This window comes from Dendropsophus ebraccatus, chromosome 8 (genome assembly GCF_027789765.1).
Source record: "Dendropsophus ebraccatus isolate aDenEbr1 chromosome 8, aDenEbr1.pat, whole genome shotgun sequence".
In the NCBI taxonomy this organism is placed as follows: Eukaryota; Metazoa; Chordata; class Amphibia; order Anura; family Hylidae; genus Dendropsophus; species Dendropsophus ebraccatus.
Genome location: NC_091461.1, coordinates 87,117,127 through 87,129,987, shown reverse-complemented (window position 1 = coordinate 87,129,987; position 12,861 = coordinate 87,117,127).

The following is a 12,861-nucleotide window of genomic DNA, read 5'->3' as shown; positions in this document are numbered from 1 at the left end:
TGGGCCAGTATATGCCTACTTGCAGTTTTTTGTTTATATTGTACATAAATGTATATACTGTAGGTGTTCCAGTCACCAAATTTTCCTCTTATTCACCATTTCCTTTTATTTATTCATACCGTCAGTGTAATATGTCACCTGCCCTCATCTGTTGCTCTATTTAAATTCCGTGTCATACTTAGCGAATCACCATGCGAATCTATTTACCCACTTGGGTCAGTAACATGTATGCTATATGCTTATGCTATATGCTGTATGCTTACTATATACCCCACACATATGTTAGCGTACAGTGGTAATCTATTATTAATCGTTAATATTCTTATATGTGTTGTTTTTCTTTAACAGTGAGGCCTAACTATAACGTTCCCCTGTACTGCCCCTTGCCTCCCTGAGGATTCCAGCCCCCTGGAGGAAACGCGTTGGATGGTAAGGAACCTGCGTTATTGTGTAGGGTTTAATAGGGTTAGTTCAAAGGGGTAGATTAAGGTAGGGGTCGCCCTTCTTAGGGCGAGTGCCCCCTCCCCCCTGTGCGAGGAGGGGTAGTTTTCCTACATCACTCTGTCAGGGTATAATAGGGCTAACGGTCCCTACCCCGAGTGTATCCTCCTACCCTGTATATATGTATTTTTCTGGAGCTACTCAGACTTGGCACTGTTAAAACTAGATAGCAGCATTGCCATTATTGTTGGGAATACATGCTGTAGTGTCATAGTCCAGAGTTGGCAACAGCATAAGTAAAAGTGACTGAAATTGTTATTTATTATCTTTTTTGTTTTGTGTGTTGGTCCGTTTTTGTGGGGTATAAACATTTTAACATTGATTATAAAAAGTTAAATTTTATATATACCTTATGTGCACCCCTTTCTGTGATTAATGTTCACCGTGCGGGAATAATATTGTTTTATTTTAATAGATTGGACAATTACGCACGCTACGGTATATTATATGTTAATTAACTTTATTATTTTTTTGTGTTTTATGTATAAAATGGAAAGGGTGATTTTCATTTTTATTGGCGGTGGGGCTTTGGGACATTTTTTACAACTTTTATTGTTTGTTTTTTTTACACTTTTAAAATCCCCTTATTGGACATTTACATCAATACATTAGATTTCATACACTGATCACTGCTATGCCATAGCATAGCAGGGATCAGTGTAATCTGCGATCTTCTGATAGAGCCTGCCTGTGGCCTGTGGCAGACTCTATCAGAAGATCAGTCTGCACAGAGGTAAGCAGTATAACTCCGGCAGTCAGGCAGTGCAATCGGGACCCGTGCAGACATGTTGCAGGGGGTCCCAATCAGTAAGTGACAGGAGATGCACCTGTTACTTACACTCAAACGCTGCGACCGATCAAGGCGCCATTGTAGTGTTTAAGGGGTTAATGGCGGGCTGCCGCGTGGCCTGCCATTGAGGATGAGGGCCCAGCTGCTGATAGCAGCCAGTCCTCACCCGCTCTGAAATTAGCTCAGCTCCTGCACCCGCTTTAGAGCACGGCCCCGGCAGGGCATACGTGTATGCCCTGATGCCCTAAGTCCCAGGCGGTGGGGGCGTACAGATGTAGCCAGGGTTAACATGATCCCTGACGCAACAATTGTGTCAGGGAGCTATGTTAAGTCAATTAGAGTGTTGAGTTAAATGCGTCATTGTGATCATGTTAACCCTGGCTACATCTGTACATGTATGCCCACCATCCTTAAGGGGTTAAAACACTTTTGTACCCCCTCAAAAGACATGGCACTCTGTTGGAGGCAGTCTGTATCAATTTCCGAGCCAGGCAGCCATGGAAGGCCTAAAAGCCAAAGTCAGGCATGTGGTATAGAGGATGTGTCCTGTGCGGTGTGGTATAGAGGAGGTGTTCTGTGTGGTGTAGTGTAAAGGACATGACCTGTGTGGTGAGGTATAGAGGATGTGACCTGTGTGGTGTGGTATAGGGGAGGTGTCCTGTGTGGTTTTGTATAAAGGACATGACCTTTGTGGTGAAGTATAGAGGATGTGACCTGTGTGGTGTAGTATAGATGATCTGTCCTGTGCGGTGTAGTATAGAGGATGTGTCCTGTGTTGTGTTGTGTAGTATAGAGAACGTTTCCTGTGTGGTATAATATAGAGGATGTGTGGCTGGCCTGTGTGGCGTAGTATACAATAGAGGATGCTCCGTAGAGGAGCCTCCTCAATGGCTACTAGCATACATACCTGTTTCACCATTACATTTAGTAAGGTTTCAAAAGTTGACTCCTTCATTTGAAGCTTAAGTACCTTGCATCAAAAGTACAGCAATGTAGGTACACATGTACAAATTGAAGAGACTGAGGCACTTGCACTTGTGTCATGGCTGCTTTAAACAGCTGAACAGGGAACCTGGAGTTAGACTTCCACTAGGCCTCCCATATAGAGGTCTGTTTAGTCAGTAAACAGCTGCAGAAGGGTCCACTTTAAACCTGACATCTACATTGTTACAATTTACCAAACAATTTATACACACATTTTTACGATCCTGGCTATCATTCCTGTAAGACTCCCTTTTGGGCCTGCCAACAAAAAGACCAACAATATATCTTTGCTATTTCTCTGACTCTAATGTGACTCATCTGCGTCCCCTCCTGTTCCTCAAATGCCAAATACAAGAGATTATTACTTAGCTTCTTAGCAAAAATGTGTAAAAACCTGGTGTTTTTTGGACAGTGATATACACAGGAGACTTTTGATCTTAATACAGTTGGCTAACAGGATATTATTGCTGCGTCAGGATGAGCACTATATTTTTTTAGGCTATGTTCACACACTGTACTTTTTATGAAAAAAAATGGCTGTTTTAAATTTACACACTGGCCATTCTTTTCAATGCATTCAGTTAATGCAAACAATGGCCATTGTTTCACACAATGTATTATGACAGCTGTTTGCAATGGCTGTAGAAATAATGATCATGTCATTTATTTCCAGCCCTTGTCCATGGACTTAAATGCAATTTTCCTTTAAAATAATGGCCATTGTTATAAGGGCCATTTATTCGTTGTGTAAACATAGCCTCAAAACTCACAATAGATTATTGACACTGGCACCCCCTTTTTGCATTATAACTTCTCTACACAGGTGTAAAGAGTACATTTAGAAGTTTTCATACCGTATTTAATATCATACGACATGGTGCTTGTTCCAGTAAAAAGTGATCTTTTATCATCTGCTGATTGTGCTACCTAGGCAGTGCTTCATGGCGGCAGAACCACAAAGCCCCGCCCACATCACCTATGTGATGTAATCGGTGCATAGGCTCCGCCCCTCGACGGCCATTGAAACGGGGCAGCCTAAAGGGCTAGGTCCCACCACCTCTATGCAGGGCTTATGTGATGATGACATTGCTGAGGGGTGGGTCTACTGTGGCAGTCTGCAGGGGCTAAGTGGCGTTCTGGCCCTGAAGCCCCACAGGCAGATGATAAAAGATTAAGCACCATGATGTATGATATAAAATAAGGTATAAAAACTTCAAAATTTACCCTTTACACCTGTGTAGAGATGTCACAATGCAAAAGAGGGTGACAGTGTCACTTTAAGTTTAATTCATATAGTAGTGTGGAATTCGGCATTAGTTCCCTTTATGGGAAACTAGAATGAAGCTTGAGAAAGGCTTTATTACAGAAACCTGTATATGAAATAATGGTGTATAGTAAATATTAGATATAAATAAAGAACATATTCGCACCAGTTGTTGTGTATTGGCACTGGAATTGAAAGCCTTCTCCCCTTTCGGAAAGCTGGTAAAGCTTGTGAAATGTCTCCACCACAAATGTCTCCAACATGGGGAACTATTTAAAAATGTTTAGACCTATTCCTGGGCAAACGCCATGTAATATCCATATTACTACATCAAGCATTACGTTCCCTGCTGACAGATAAGTGAACTAGCCCATTTGTTAAACTAAAATGATACAAGCTTTCCCCTTGTTGCAATATGAGAAATGATCTGAGCTCAATAAAGATTTCCCCTTCTTGACTTCATTGCCGTCAAGCCGTAGACCGTGGGCAGCCTTTCAAGAAATCCTTTCCTCCTTGTGCCTGCTTATTGGAAGACAGACAAGGGGTATGTGGAGCTCTGTCTTCCAGTTACAGCAGTCTACCTGTAATCCAGCTGTATAATTAGCTGCTCTCCAAGATGATGTATGAGTTCCTCTACCTCTTGGGACTAGAGACTAAATGAGGACACAGCTAATTGCCGTGCAAAGCAGTCTGGCACAGAGGAGAAAAATGCAACCCTGTATCTCCTGCCAGAAAAGACTCACACACATATACATACAGACTTTAGTTTCTATTCTGCAGTCATTGCTATTTTTTTTATAAAGCTGTAGGAGTTCACTGTATGTCTATAAATCATGGTCTGCTTATAGCTGAATCTGCATCAACTCTTCCATGTGTTTTTAGCTGAGTGAAAGATTCCAGTATGACACCATTAGAGTGAACTTTTCTATGTGTCTCCTTCTCAGAGGACTTACGAGAAATTATTAACAAACCAGTTGCCGGATTGCATATCTTATATTTTTTCATAAACTTTATCAGGTTTGGTCCACCATTTTTCTCCATTTTCTTCATTGCATTGAATGTCACAGTTAAAGGAGTTTAAGGGCACAGCTGGTGATATCCCACCCCCGCACCTGCCTGCCCTTTCCCTTTGACTAGTGTTCAGGGAGAGGAACTATGGGGTAAGGAAAGCTAAGCTTTGTGTCCTCTGCTACTTCTGGTCAGTGTTGTGGGACCAGTCTCTTTGCACACATGATATACAATATCATTAGATATGCCAGGTAATGATCACTGTCATCCAGTTTACTGAAAATAAAATATTAAAGGGGTTATCCAGCGCTACAAAAACATAGCCACTTTCTACCAGAGACAGTACCACTCTTTTCTCCAGTTAAGGTAGGGTGTGCAATTAAAGCGACTCTGTACCCACAATCTGTCCCCCCCAAACCACATGTACCTTCGGATAGCTGCTTTTAATCCAAGATCAGTCCTGGGGTCCGTTCGGCAGGGGATGCAGTTATTGTCATAAAAAACAACTTTTAATCCAGCAGCGCTGTGTCTAACGGATGGGGCTTACATTTGTATATGCATTATACTGGCACCACCTCTCCGTCCTTCCTCCCCACCCTCCTCATCATTAGGAATGATCCAGAAACATTTACTGCTGTTTGAGCTTTGCACAGGTGTATTAACGATCCAGCCCATGTTCATTGTACACACAGGTGAGGAATAGGAAGCACTCTGCCTGGAGCATTCCTAATGATGAGAAGGGTGGGGAGGAAGGACAGAGAGGGTGTGCCAGCCTAATGCATATACAAATGTAAGCCCCGGCCGTTAGATACAGTGCTGCAGGATTAAAAGTTCTTTTTATGACAATAACTGCATCACTTGCCAAACGGACCCCAGGACAGATCTTGAATTAAAAGCAGCTATCTGAATGTACAAGTGGTTCGGGGGGTCAGATTGTGGGTACAGAGTCGCTTTAAGCTCCATTCACTTCAGTGGACTGAGTTATAAAGCCCCACCCAAGCTGGAGTGGTGTTGTCTCTGGAACAAAGTTGCCAGTGTTGGACTGGCCCACCGGGGGACCGGAGGATCCTCTGCTGGGCCCCCAGCTTAAGAACCTGAACAAACACTGACTGACATGTTGTTTCTCACTAGCTCTACATTGGGGGGGCCAGGATCATTTCCTTTGGTGGGCCCTAGATACCCCAGTCCCACACTGAAAGTAGCCATGTTTTTGTAGCACTGGATAACCCCTTTAATGCGAATGTATCAGAATGATCTGCCTCATTATTTATGTCCCTACAAGTTTTGGTGCCAATAACAATTGGGATATAATACTTAATGAAAAAATTATTAATATTAATGCAACTCAGAGCAACTCAGTAAAAAATAGAACAGATGGCAGTGGGATAGGTAAAGGGTGTGTGGAGGCCGGGTTTGCCAGTATTATATACACATGTCATGTAGGAGCCAATTTTGGGCCACTTTACTTTTACCTGTTCTCTGTTCACCATTAACTTTTATCAAGTCTACCTTTGACGGCACTTGAAGGCTAACCACACTTCTGGCAACAAAACATCCCTCATATATTTAAAAGGGCTATTCCTCTCAAACTCAACTTTTGATATGCTGTTGCCCATGATAAAACTAACAAGTCATTCCATACTTGTTATTATCTATTAAGTCTCCTTCTGCCAGTTCTGAGATGCTGCTTTCTGCTCAAGGAAAAAAAATCTATGTGTGAGCTTTTCTCTCCCTCTCTCACTCCCCCCCTCCTCCTCCCCCTTCTGAGACGGCTGATGTAAAGAAACCATTGACTGGCTTTATCTGCAACATTGTAGCTTCTTTGTAATGCTGTTAGGGTTATTGTGAGGTCAAGTAATGAACTCACTGTGATTAACCCACCCATCATCACAAAGAAGCTACAATTGTCAGGACGGGGCAGGTAGGGACAAGACGCGACAGTGAGCCCTGAAACTGAACCCACCAACTGTCCCTACCTACTTGCCTCACACCGCCCTAGGCAGCCGCGGACAACCACAATGACATTCCCTAGACTGGGTACGTGCACACAGAACGAGACAGACAGACAAACAATATCGTATAGTAAATTAGCAAGGGTCAAAACCAGACGGGCAGCGGAGTACAAAAACAAGTATCAGTCGGATAGTCTAATGTCAAAAACAGAGGTCAGGTAACAGACAAGCAAGCAAAGGGAGGCAGGACGGGAAACACAGGAATAGACAGGGGGAGCTGGGACCAGGGTATTAGCCTAAATAGCCAGCGCTGGGACTCTGCCTCAGCTTTGTTTTATGCTGACCAAGAGCCCGGTCCAGATCCCCATTGGACCGGCGCTCTGATCTTCCAGGTTACAGACAGGCAGAGAAACCCGTCAATCACAGAGACAACACAGGTGCAAAATCAAGTCCAGAAGCTTCTCAGCTTAACTCCTGCATTGCCGGAAGCTGAGAAGCAATCGGGTGTGGCACACAAGAGCAAACACCAGGCCCAGTTCACACCAGGCTACTGCACATTCCTGACAACAATGTTGCAGATTAAGCCAGTCAGGGATTTGTTTACATCAGCTGTCTCAAAAGGGGAGGGGAGACAGATAAAAAGGCTCACACACAGATTTTTGTGCTTTCAGCAGAAAGCAGCAGCTCAGACCTGAGAGAAGGAAACGGAATAGATAATAACAAGTATGGAATGAACTGTTAGTCTCACCATGGACAGCAACATATGAAAACTTATATTTGAGTGGAGTACCCCTTTAAGGGAAGCCCTGTTCATTATCAAGGGCATTTAGTGGAAAACATTCCTGCTCATTATTAAAAGGGCATATACTTGAGACTACTGTCATTCAACTGTACAATGAGAAAAGCAGCAAATGCCGTCACCGAGACTGATGATTTCAGTGGTCTGTTGCTTATGCCTAAGTTTAGAGTAATTTCCAAGGACTTACATGAAGCAGTGAGAAACCATTGCTGTTAGAGAGGGTTCACCAGTATTCATTAGGTTTTGTATTAGATGCTGCTCACCCAATGGTGATTGAAAAATTTCTCCCTATGTGCAGTGCTAGGGAGCTGGTGGATGGAAGTAGTGGCACCTAATGAACATTGGTGAACCTACTCTCAAAATGCTAGGCACATGCTGTATGCTTCTGAATTAAAGTGCTTGTAAACTCTATTCCACGGCATAACCATCAGACTGCTGAATATAGCATGCCTGTCTCTATTTCATGATGCCCTCAGCAGGTTCCCTTTAATTTATCTCATTAGTTTTTTGGGGGGAGATGGACTGTAAACAACATACTTGCTTTCCATAATAGCCTTAAAGAGGTGCAAACTTGAAAAACAGGGAGGGCAGGGGGTAGCAGGAACATAATTATCAAGTTATACTTACCCATCCCATTGCCCCTGCTGTCTGTTGTGCCACTGCTCATGGTCATCTGACATACTCCTGTATCTCTTAGTTCCTGTGTGGTCACTGCCCCACAGGAATTTCCCGCTCAGCCAATCAGTGACTGTATAATTTTCCTGCCTCAGTCACTGTATAGAATAGAATTCTGATCCAGCATATCTCAGCACAGACTTTACCCTCAGCAATGATACTGGCAAAACCAAAGCATCAATTTTTTTTTACATTACTTCATAGAAAAAAACAAGAATTTCACCATAATAGTGGCGTGCATTAGTAGTTTCTGCCCTTTGGCAGAATTCAAATTTCAAAATCAAATTGAAAAAAAAATAGCTGTCTTCAATGTGGCGTTTAATGGATGCTCCTAAAAGCATAGTAGATTCATCTATCAAAAGTGCTATTTTTTCTCCTTACTAACTGAAGTTTGAGAAAATGCCTTTTAAAATTCATGTGAAATATATTTTATTATTTCCTTGATGATGTTATGTGAGTGAAGGGTAATCCCCATTTCATCACCGTTTGTCATTTGTAATTGAATTAAATCTTTAATATCTGAGAAAGGATGATTATTCTTGGCCAGATAATAGACAGAATTAAAAGAATTAATTGTCTTCTCTGTATGAACTGAATTTTATCTTAAGGTAATGTTTTTAAATGTTTTATTCTGAGCTTCACAAGACTTCACACACTTCAGATGATTATCACAGTCTTTAGATGATGATGTGCAGATGACTGATGAGTAGTGATGAGCGAACATGTTCGTAAATGTTTGTATGTTCGTACGAACATGACTCTTATTGTTCGTGTTCTCCGATCACAAACAATTTGTTCGATGGGATCGGAATGGTTATAATGATCGTTGTCAAACATATTCGAACTTGCGAACGTACGCCACTGCATAATTTACGCTTTGCGTCTGATCTGTACGCATGTGCGTAACTCTAGACTGAAACGTACACAATCTTTACGCAAATAAAGGCAAATAAAATGCGTACTGCAAACCAATAATGCAAATTTTTTTTAGGTTTGTGTTCAGGGGATCCGAACTAAACACTGATGAGCAAAACATTTGTTTTACAAAGATTTTAATTGTTGAGTCTCATTTGTGCCATGAACATTTAATTTGCTGTTGGACTACCTCATACTAAGACAATCCTAAAGACATCCTAGATTTTTTATTCCTTAACCCTTTAAGGACCGTGCTAACTTTCGTTTTTGCGTTTTCGTTTTTTTCCTCCATGTGCTTAAAAGGCCATAGCACTTGCATTTTACACCTACAGACCCACATGAGCCCTTATTTTTTGCGTCACTAATTGTACTTCGCAATGACAGGCTGCATTTTTCCATAAAATATGCTGCGAAACCAGAAAAAAATTATATGCGCAGTGAAATTGAAAAAAAAAAAACGCAATTATTTTTCTTTGGGGGGGCTTCATTTTTTTGCCGTTTGTCCTATGGAAAAACTTAGTTGTTATATATGTTCCTCAAGTTATTACGATTAAAACGATATGTAACATGTATAACTTTTATTGTATCTGATGGCCTGTAAAAAATTAAAACCATTGTTAACAAATATACGTTCCTTAAAATCGCTCCATTCCCAGGCTTATAGCGCTTTTATCCTTTGGCCTATGGGGCTGAGTGAGGTGTCATTTTTTGCGCCATGATGTTTACTTTCTATCGGTACCTTGATTGCGCATATGCGACTTTTTGATCGCTTTATATTATATTTTTTCTGGATTTGATGCGACCAAAAATGCGCAATTTTGCACTTTGGGATTTTTTTGCGCTTACACCGTTTACCGTGCGAGATCAGGAATGTGATTAATTAATAGTTTGGGCAATTATTCACGCGGTGATAAAAAACATGTTTATTTATTTATTTATTTTTATTTGTAAAATGGGAAAAGGGGGGTGATTCAGACTTTTATTAGTGGAGGGGATTTTTTATTAATAAAAACACTTTTTTTAACTTTCCCTTACAGTAATATGAAGCCCCCTGGGGGACTTCTATATACACAGAACTGATCTCCCATTGAGATCAATCCTGTGTATATAATAGAGCAATGATCCATCAGATCGGTGCACTATTATAATGGTCTGCTGCAGACCATCTGAATAGATTGCCGAGCTGGAATCAGCGTCATTCTGACGCTGAGCCCCGGCCGGCTCATTGGAACGGATCTCCCCTCCGCGATCGCATCGCGGGGGGAGATCCCCCACTGGACACCAGGGAGAGGGGGCACAGCTGCTATTCAAATGCAGCTGTCAGCTTTGACGGCGGCATTTGAATAGTTAATTAGCCAGTATACCCGTCATGCGTCGTTAAGAGGTTAAAGGAGGAGTCTGGCAGATTATAAAATCCGGCAGCCGGCAGGGGCAGGGGATTATTGATTACAAGTACTAATTTACCTCTCCCTGTGCCCGCAGGTGATTGGCAGGACCCCCACTGGGAGACATTTTCCCCTGAGTTGTGATGACATCCCGACTTTGGGATCTCTGGAGCTGACACATTACGGTCCAGATGATGGAGTGGTTGCTGTGACCACAGTCTGTGACTAGGGCAGGACGCTGCTTCAGTTACTGATTGGCTGAGCAACCAGTGCATCAGCCGGGACAGGCCTTTTCGCCCCATCATCACAACTCTGGGCAAAATGTCTTCCAGCGGAGGTCCCATGGACGGTCCCGCCGCACACCGCAGGCACGGGGAGAGGTAAGTTAGTATTTGAAATCAATTCCCCCCCCCCACCCGCCTCTGCCGGCTGCCAGATTTCATAATCCGCTGGACTTGTCCTGTAAAGAGTACCTGCTGAGACCCGCTGGGAACAGTAGATATAGCAGCTGCCATGTCCTTTCCCCGGCCACCTGCTCTGACCTTGAGTAAACACGGCTTAATCCCGCCATGCTCAGTGTGCTGCTGTTAGTGAATAAGAGGGCACGCGCTCTCTCATTCACTTACAGCAGCACACTGAGCACTGCGGGATTCCACGGCGGAGAGGTCCACCGCAGAATTACGCTGTGCTTACTCAGTGTGAACTGGCTCAAAAAGTAGTCCCATAGACTGCCATTGATGGACAGCGAAGTATTGGAGATATGGCCCGGGGAGTGACTGTGTCGGCTGCCGTGGTCTCTCACTCTCTCCCTTACCTGTAGGGACTCTTTAAAGGGCATAGAAATAAAGAAGATTTCAGCAGAAAAAGACATTCTTGTCCATCTAGTCTTCCTTTATATTATTTACTTTATTATTGTTACTATTATCATTATTATAATTATCATCATCTTAGTATTGATAAATGTTTATCCAAGGCAGATTTGCATTGGATAAATTGTATGTTTACCAGTTACATTATCAGAAAAATTATTATTTCTCATTATGGTCTCATTGCATGTTCGTGTCCATAGAGACTTAAACTTTTTGATTACCAGAGGATCTCATCACATGAAGTGGGCTGTCATGACAGGTACACTTTAAAGGGGTACACCAAAAAAAATAACCCTGTTTAATCCCCACCCATAATTTAAGCTTGTTTGTAATAGGTTTCTATTGCATGAATTGGTCTGTGTGTTGGTCTGCACATCCTGACATCCTGGGGGGGAGGGTAAACAGGGCAATTGCCCAGGGCCCCCATCATGAGAGGGGGCAGGGGCTTGCTAGCAGCAGTTTGGTTGTGATATAGTATAGCATATCGTTTGATAAATATTATACATATACATTTTTAGGGCCCCATTTTAGTTTTGCACAGCGCGACCATGGTGAGAGGCATGTGCCGCGAATGTGACAGTACCCACCTTGGGCCTCCCCTTCTTTCTTGCCTGCAGGAAGTCCTTATTGAGATCCTGATCTAAGATGTTGGCTTCAGGTTCCCAGGATCTCTCCTCTGGGCCAAAACCTCACCAGCCAACCAAAAAGAAGTGTCTTCCTCTTCATTGCCAGGATGTCCTTAACGGCTTAGATGTCTTTAGAGACTGCTTGTGAAGGAGAAGAGGAGAGTTTACTGGAAAAATGGTTGAGGACCACTGGTTTTAAGAGCGAGACATGGAAGAAATTCGAGATTCGCATGGTAGGAGGCAGGCATAGTTTATAGGCGGCTGGATTGATGCACCTCCAGACTGTGAATCGGCCAAGGAACCATGGACCCAACTTGTAACTTGGGAACTTCAACCAAACGTGCTTGGCCAACAACCAGACTTTATCACCTGGAAAGGTATGGCAGGTCTCCTCTTCTTGTCTGCTTGCACCTTCATCCGACCAGTTGCACGTATCAGGGATTGGTGCGTCTGTTCCCAAATGGACTTAAAGTCTCTTACTAGTTCCTCCACGGCTAGTACCTGTTAGGGTGGTCTTCAGGTAAGACCTTCAGGTATATTAGATGGTAGCCAGATTGACAGAGGTAGCGGGGGAAGAGGGTGACGACCGTAGACAATAAAGAATGGTGACTTTCCGGGGGAACTTGAGTCTAGGTGGTTATAGGTGAACTCTGCCTAAGGAAGTAGTTTAGCCCAGTTGTCCTGGCAAGCAGAAAGTAAACGAGGCAGTTCCCTAGAACGTGGTTGATCTTCTCAACTTGCCCATTGGACTCTGGGTGATAGGCCAGAGAAAAGTCCAACATGATCTGAAAGTGGGAACAGAGAGCACACCAAAACCGGGAGACAAATTGAGGTCCTCTGTCAGAAACAATATGTTGTGGAAGACCATGCAACCAGAAGATGGAAAAACAGGTTGGCCAGGCAAAGGGAAGAAGGCAGACCAGGAAGAGGCACGAAAAGCGACACTTTGGAGAAACCACCCAGATCACAAAAGCTTCCCTTAGAAAGAGGGAGATCGGTAATGAAGCCCATAGCCATATGTGCCCAAGGACGGTCCAGAATGGGCAAAGGTTGAAGTAGGCAGGCTCGTCTCAGACGAGGGGACTTCTTTTGG